Here is an 8,287-nt window from a genome sequence, read left to right as displayed (position 1 = left end):
AATCCTCATTGGAAGCTCATTGAGCATGAAGGTAGAGGCAAAATACTTCATTCTTAGTTCTCATGCTCTTTGGGGTCTTTATATTAACTCTAGAGAGAAATAAGAGGTCCATGTTGTTCAGAAGAGATAGGACATGGAAAAGAGAAACATCTTGAGAGAAATCAAGAACAAAAGGATGCCTGTTGTTTCTGAAAAGCAGAAATGCAAATGGCCAATAAATATATGAAAAAGTGTTCAATATCCTTAGCAATCAGGGAAATGCAATTCAAAATTACACTTAGATTTCATCACACTCTAGTTAGAATGGCACTCATTAAGAATACAAATAACAGTAAATGCTGCCAAGGATGTAGAGAAAAAGGCACATTCCTGAATTGTTGGTGGGACTGTAAATTACTACAGTGATTTTGGAAAGCAGTATGGAGATACCTCAAAAGACTAGGAATGACTCCAACATAGATCTAGCTATCTCACTCCTTGGTATTTATCTAAAAGGACTAAAATCAGCATACTACAGTGATTCATGCATAGCCATGTTTATAAGCAGCACAATTCACAATAGCCAGGTTATGGAAATATCCTAGGTGCCCATCAACAGATGAATGGAAAAAGAAAATGTGGTATATATACACACAATGTAATTTTTTCAGCTACAAAGAAGAACAAAATTATGTTATTTTCAGGAAAATTGTTGGAACTGGAGAATATCATGTTGCGTGAAATAAACCAAACTCAGAAAGTCAGTGTTTTCTCTCATATGTAAAAGCTAGAGGGGAAAAAAAAGTAAAAAGAGTGGGGAGAGTTAATGGAAAAAAGAAGGTAGACCAGGGGTTTCAAGATGGTGGACTAGAGGGTGGCTGCATTTCATGTTACTCCAGGACTCAGGATTAAGAAGAAGACATATTGAGAGACTTGGGGCCAACTCAAAGCCGCTGGGTGAGTCTCTCCCATTGGTGAGGCGTCCCGGATGGGGCGGTAGTCCTGGAATGCAGGGAACTTTGTGAAGTAGAGTTGCCCAACGAGACACCCCTCCCCCCGCTGGAGCAGTGAACTTGGACAACTGGGAGCATTGTAGAGGAGGCCGCTCAGCACAATGCTGGGACTCGAGCAACCTACCAGGGCTCCAGGTGGCTGTCCAGAGGAGGAGCTGCCTGGTGAGTTGCTTGGACTCGGAGCCACCGCATCGGAACTCTGGGTGGCTGCCTGGAGGAGGAGGCGTGTGGTGGGTTGCTTGGACTCAGAGCAACCACACAGAACACTGAGCAGCTGCCCGGAGGAAGAGGTGCGTGGCAGGTCGCTTGGACTCGGAGTGACCGCAGGGAACACTGGGCGGCTGCCCAGAGGAAGAGGCACGTGGCAGGTTGCTTGGACTCAGAGTGACTGCACTGGAGCTCGGGGGGCTGCCCGGAGGAGGAGGCATGCTGGGTCACTTCCAGGCGATTAGGTGCAGAGCACGGTCCTAGGACCTAGGTGGCTTCTTGGTGGAAGAGCCACACAGAGACAAGCTGAGGGGCGGAGCGAAGGTTCCAGGACTGCGGGCAGCTTCTCTAAAGAGGGGCAGCCTAAGGAGACTCTTCTGTACAGGGTGAGGCTCCCAGGCCGAGGAGGTAGGTCCGGGCCATTGGGAACGTTGCAGAGGAAGGCTGCCCAGCCCAGGTGATAGTTGTGGATTGAGGGGAACCTCTAGGAGGGGAACTGACCAGCGAGACCTCCCCACCGGGTGAGTCTTCCCTGCCAGGTGAGGTTTTCTCACAAGGACGGTAAAACCAGAGACACAGGCCCAAACAGGCCTTGTCTCAGCCTGCAGCCTAGTTCCACTTTAGATGACCATTGGTCAACAAGTGAAGGCACCTCTGCCCACTATCAGAGAATATAACCCACCTGAAGGCCATCACCCTTAGAGAGGCAGCTTCTTCGTGGAGCACTGCATTATCAACGTCCTCCAAGACTTCAGTCTACAGAAGGCTAAGAGGGGATATACTAGAAATCTTCAGGGACACTATAAGTCAATAGAGGAAATCTGCAATATCGCAACGATCCACTGATACCTGAACAATACGAGAAAACAAGGGAAGAAAATGCCCCAAACAAATCTAGATGTTACATCAATAAAATCCAATGACAGCATGGCAGAAGAAATGACAGAAAGGGAGTTCAGATGTACATAATTAAAATGATCAGGGAAGAAAATGATGAGATGAAAGAGCAAATGCAGGCATTGAATGATAGCACCAATTGACAGTTAAAAGAGCAAATACAGGAAGCAAAAGATCATTTCAATAAAGAGTTAGAGATGTTGAAAAAACCAAACAGAAATCCTTGAAATGAAGGAAACAATAAACCAAATTAAGAACTCCATAGAAAGCATAATCAATAGGATAGAACACCTGGAAGACAGAACCTCAGATATTGAAGACAAAATATTTAACCTTGAAAACAAAGTTGAACAAACAGAGAAGATGGTAAGAAATCATGAACAGAATCTCCAAAAACTATGGGATATCATGAAAAGGCCAAATTTAAGAATTATTGGGATTGAGGAAGGCACAGAGAAACAAACCAGAGGAATGAACAATCTATTCAATGAAATAATATCAGAAAATTTCCCAAATCTGAAGAATGAAATGGAAAATCAAACACAATAGGCTTATAGGAATCCAAATACACAAAATTACAACAGACCCACACCAAGGCACATTATAATGAAAATACCTAACATACAAAATAAAGACAGAATTTTAAAGGCTATGAGAGAAAAGAATTAAATTACATTCAGGGGGAAACCAATACGGATATCAGCAGATTTTTCAATCCAGACCCGAAAAGCTAGAAGGGCCTGGAACAACATTTTTCAAGCTCTGAAAGAAAATGGATGCCAACCAAGAATCTTATACCCAGCAAAACTTACCTTCAAATTTGACGATGAAATAAAATCATTCCATGATAAACAAAAGCTAAAAGAATTTACAAAAAGAAAGCCAGCATTACAGAACATTCTCAGCAAAATATTCCATGAGGAAGAGATGAAAAACAATGATGCAAATCAGCAAAGGGAAGAACTATCTTAAAGGAACTCTCAAATAAAGAGAAACCAAGTCGTGTCAAAAAAAAAAAAAAAAAAAAAAAAAAAGAGCCAAATGACCGGGAATACAATTCATATCTCAATAATAGCAATGAATGTTAATGGCCTGAACTTATCAATCAAAAGACATAGACTGGCAGATTGGATTAAAATGAAAGATCCAACAATATGTTGCCTGCAAGAGACTCACCTCATAGAAAGAGATACCCATAGACCAAAGGTGAAATGATGGGGAGAAACATACCATGAACATGGACTCAGCAAAAAAACTGGGGTATCCATCCTCATTTCAGATAATGTGGACTTCAAGCCAATATTAGTCAGAAGGGATAAAGAAGGACATTTCATACTGCTTAAGGGAAGCATAAATCAGCAAGACATAACAATCATAAACATCTATGCCCCAAACAGTGGCTCATCCATGTGTGTCAAACAAATCCTTTTCAATTTCAAAAACCAAATAGACCATAACACAATTATACTAGGTGATTTTAACATGCCTCTCTCACCACTGGACAGATCTTCCAAACAAAAATTGAACAAAGAAACCATAGATCTCAATAACACAATCAATAATTTAGACTTAATGGACATTTATAGAATATACCATCCAAGAAGAGCAAATATACTTTCTTCTCAGCAGCTCATGGATCCTTCTCTAAAATAGACCATATATTATGCCACAAAGCTAACGTTAGCAAATACAAGAAGATACACTACCTTGTATTCTATCAGATCATAATGGATTGAAATTAGAAATAAATGACAGAGTAAAAAACAGAAACTAACACCTGGAGATTAAACAATATGCTTTTGCTGGGAGAATTGGAAATCCATATGCAACAGAATGAAACTAAACCCATATCTCTCACCATGTACAAAACTAAACTCAAAATGGATTAAGGACCTCGGAATCAGACTAGAGACCTTGCATCTTATAGAAGAAAAAGTAGGTCCAGAGCTTCAACATGTCGGCTTAGGACCAGACTTCCTCAACAGGACTCCCATAGCACAAGAAATAAAGCAAGAATTAATAACTGGGATAGATTCAAACTAAAAAGTTTTCTCTCAGCAAAGGAAACTATCAGCAATGAGAAGAAAGAGCCTACAGAGTGGGAGAAAATCTTTGCCAATCATACTTCAGATAGAGCACTAATCTCCAGAATCTATAAAGAACTCAAAAAACTCTACACCAAGAATGCAAATAATCCAATCGACAAATGGGCTGAGGAAATGAACAGACACTTCACAGAAGAAGATCTACAAGCAATCAACAAACATGGAAAAATGTTCAACATCTCTAGTAATAAGAGAAATGCAAATCAAAACCACCCTAAGATTCCATCTCACCCCAATTAGAATGGCGATTATCAAGAATACAAGCAACAACAGGTGTTGGCGAGGATGTGGGGAGAAAGGTACACTCATACATTGCTGGTGGGGCTGCAAATTAGTGCAGCCACTCTGGAAAGCAGTATGGAGACTCCTCAGAAAACTTGGAATGGAACCACCATTTGACCCAGCTATCCCACTCCTTGGCCTATACCCAAAGGACTTAAAATCAGCATATTACAGAGATACAGCCACATCAATGTTCATAGCTGCTCAGTTCACAATAGCCAGATTGTGGAACCAACCTAGATGTCCTTCAATTGATGAATGGATAAAGAAAATGTGGCATATATATACAACGGAATATTACTCAGCCATAAAGAATGATAAAATTATGGCATTTGCAGGCAAATGGATGAAACTGGAGAATATCATGCTAAGTGAGATAAGCCAATCTCAAAAAACCAAAGGAAGAATGATATCGCTAATAAGTGGATGATGACATAATGGGGGGTGGGAGGGGTTACTGTTGGGGTTGGAGTTGGGTTTAGGGAGGGGGGCAGGAATGGAGGAAGGTAGGACTGTATAGAGGGAGGGGAGGGGTGGGAGGGGTGGGGCGGAAGGGAAAAAATGGCAGAATGAATCAAACAACATTACCCTATGTAAATTTATGATTACACAAATGGTATGCCTTTACGCCATGTACGAACAGAGAAACAACAGGTATCCCATTTGTTTACAATAATAAAAACAAAACAAAACAAAACAAAACAATATGCTATTATATGATGAATGGATAACAGAAGATATCAGGAAGGAAATAAAAAAAATTCTTAGAGGTAAATGAGAACAAAGAAACTTCATATCAAAATCTTTGGGACACTATGAAAGCAGTACTTAGAGGAAAATTTATTTCATGGAGCGCATTCAACGAAAGAAGAAAAAATCAACAAGTAAACGACCTAACACTACAGCTCAAAGCACTAGAAAAAGAACAGACCACCACCACCAAAAGCAGTAGAAGACAGTATATAGTTAAAATCAGAGCTGAAATCGATGTAATTGAAACAATAGAAACAATTCAAAAAATTGACCAAATAAATAGTTGGTTCTTCGAAAAAATAAACAAAATTGATAAACTCTTAGCTACACTAACAAAGAGAAGAAGAGAGAAAACTCAAATTACTAAAATTCGGAAATAACAAGGAAATATCACAACAGACACGATTGAAATACAAAACATAATTAGAAGCTATTTTGAAAATCTATACTCCAACAAAATAGAAAATCTTGAAGACATCAACAGGTTTCTAGAGACATATGAATTGCCTAAACTAAACGAAGAGGACATACACAATTTAAATAGACAAATTTCAAGTAATGAAATAGAAGAAGTCATCAAAAGCCTACCAACAAAGAAAAGTACAGGATCAGATGGGTTCTCAGCTGAGTTCTTCAAAACCTTTAAAGAAGAGCTCGTTCCAATACTTCTCAAAGTATTCCATGAAATAGAAGAGGAGTAACCCTCCCAAACTCATTCTATGAAGCCAATATTACCCTGATACCTAAACCAGACAGAGACACATTGAGGGAAGAAAATTTCAGACCAATATCCTTAATGAACATTGATGCAAAAATTCTCAACAAAATTTTAGCAAATCGCATACAAAAACATATTAAAAAGATAGTGCACCATGATCGAGTGGGTTTCATCCCAGGGATGCAAGGTTGGTTCAACATCAGAAAATCAATAAACGTAATTCACCATATCAACAGACTTACAGTCAAGAATCACATGATTATTTCGATAGATGCAGAAAAAGCATTTGATAAAATACAGCATCCCTTCGTGCTCAAAACACTAGAAAAAATAGGGATAGTGGGAACATTCCTTAACATTGTAAAGGCCATCTATGCTAAGCCCATGGCTAACATCATTCTAAATGGTGTAAAACTGAAAGCATTCCCTCTAAAAACTGGAACAAGGCAGGGATGCCCTCTTTCACCACTTCTATTCAATATCGTCCTTGAAACTCTAGCCAGAGCAATTAGACAGACCAAAGAAATTAAAGGGATATGAATAGGAAAAGAAGAACTCAAACTATCCCTATTTGCTGATGATATGATTATATACTTAGAGGAACCAGGAAATTCCACCAGAAAACTTTTAGAACTCATAAGTGAATTCAGTAAAGTAGCAGGATATAAGATCAATGCACATAAATCTAATGCATTTTTATACATAAGTGATGAATCTTTGGAAAGAATAATTAGGAAAACTACCCCATTCACAATAGCCTTGAAAAAAATAAAATACTTGGGAATCAATCTCACAAAAGAGATGAAAGACCTCTACAATGAGAACTATTGAACACTAAAGAAAGAAATTAAAGAAAACCTTAGAAGATGGAAAGATCTCCCATGTTCTTGGATAGGCAGAATCAATATTGTCAAAATGGCCATACTACCAAAAGTGCTATACATATTCAATGCAATTCCAATTAAAATCCCAATGAGGTGCCTTATAGAAATGGAGCAAGCAATCATGAAATTCATCTGGAAGAATAAGAAACCCAGAATAGCTAAAGTAATCCTTCACAGGAAAAATTAAGCTGGGGGTATCGCAATACCAGAACTTCAACTATACTACAAAGCAATAGTAACAAAAACAGCATGGTATCCCATTTCTTTGCAATAATTAAAAAAAAAAAAAAAAAGAAGTTAGACCAGTAGAGTAGAGAAGTAGAAGGGGACCTGGGACCAAGGTGAGAGAGGGATAAAAACAGGAGGTACTGAGAGACAAAATTGATCAAATTATATTGTATGCATGTATGAATATATCACCATGAATCCCAGAATTAAGTTGTGTGTGTTTGTGTGTTTGGGTTTGGGTTTTATTTTTGTGGTACTAGAAAGTGAACCCAGGGGCACTCTGCCACTGAGGTATAACCCAGCCTCTTTTTATTTTATATTTTGAGATATGGTCTTGCTAATTTGCCCGAGCTGGCCTTGAACTTGCTATCCTCTTGGCCCAGCCTCTTAAGCAGCTGGGGTTACAGGCATGTACTATCGCACTCCATTCCCGAATTATATTTAATTATAATGTACCAATAAAAATTTGTTTAAAAAGAGTGGTCACTGGAAAGGAGGGTTCTGCATGCATTTCAGGTTATGGCTATTGACTCTAGGATTCTTATTTCTCTGGCTAAGGGATCAGCTTTTTGGGACTTCTGAAAAGGACCATATCTAACTAATAAAACCAGCAATGTGAAGACTGCTAAGGATGGCTTTGTTCCTGTGACTCAAAAGGAAGGAAGGTGAATGAAGTTATGTGTCTGCAGGTGCATGTAAGTTTGTGTGGTGTGGGATATCACCTCTACAGACTGGAAATAAATTAGACAAACTTAAAAAAAATGGAGTGATGGATGAGCGGGGAGGGAGAGTAAATGAAAGGTGAGGAAATCAAGATAACATGAACAGAGGACTCAAGAAGTATGACTTTGGCTGGGTATGGTGGCACAAGTCTATAATCCCAGCGACTCAGGAGGCTGGGGCAGGAGGATTGCAAGTTTGAGATCAGCCTTGGCACCTTAGTGAGATATTGTCTCAAAATTAAAATGGTTAAAAAAGTGACATAAAACGGTCAGAGGATATAGTTCAGCAGTAAAGCACCACTGGGTTCCATCCTCAGTACCAAAAAAAAAAAAAAAAGGACTTTGAAATAGCTCTATAAAATGGAGTGAAAATTAAAGTAAGTGTGGAATCAAGAAGTTGAGTTTTTATTAACCTAAATATATTATAGCATGTTAATGTGTTGAAAGATTCATGAGGAGTCAGAGAGTAATGATTTAGGAGGCAGAAAAGAGAACTAAG

Source organism: Sciurus carolinensis, chromosome 4 (genome assembly GCF_902686445.1).
Source record: "Sciurus carolinensis chromosome 4, mSciCar1.2, whole genome shotgun sequence".
Lineage (NCBI taxonomy): Eukaryota > Metazoa > Chordata > Mammalia > Rodentia > Sciuridae > Sciurus > Sciurus carolinensis.
Note: the sequence above shows the minus strand (reverse complement) of the source record.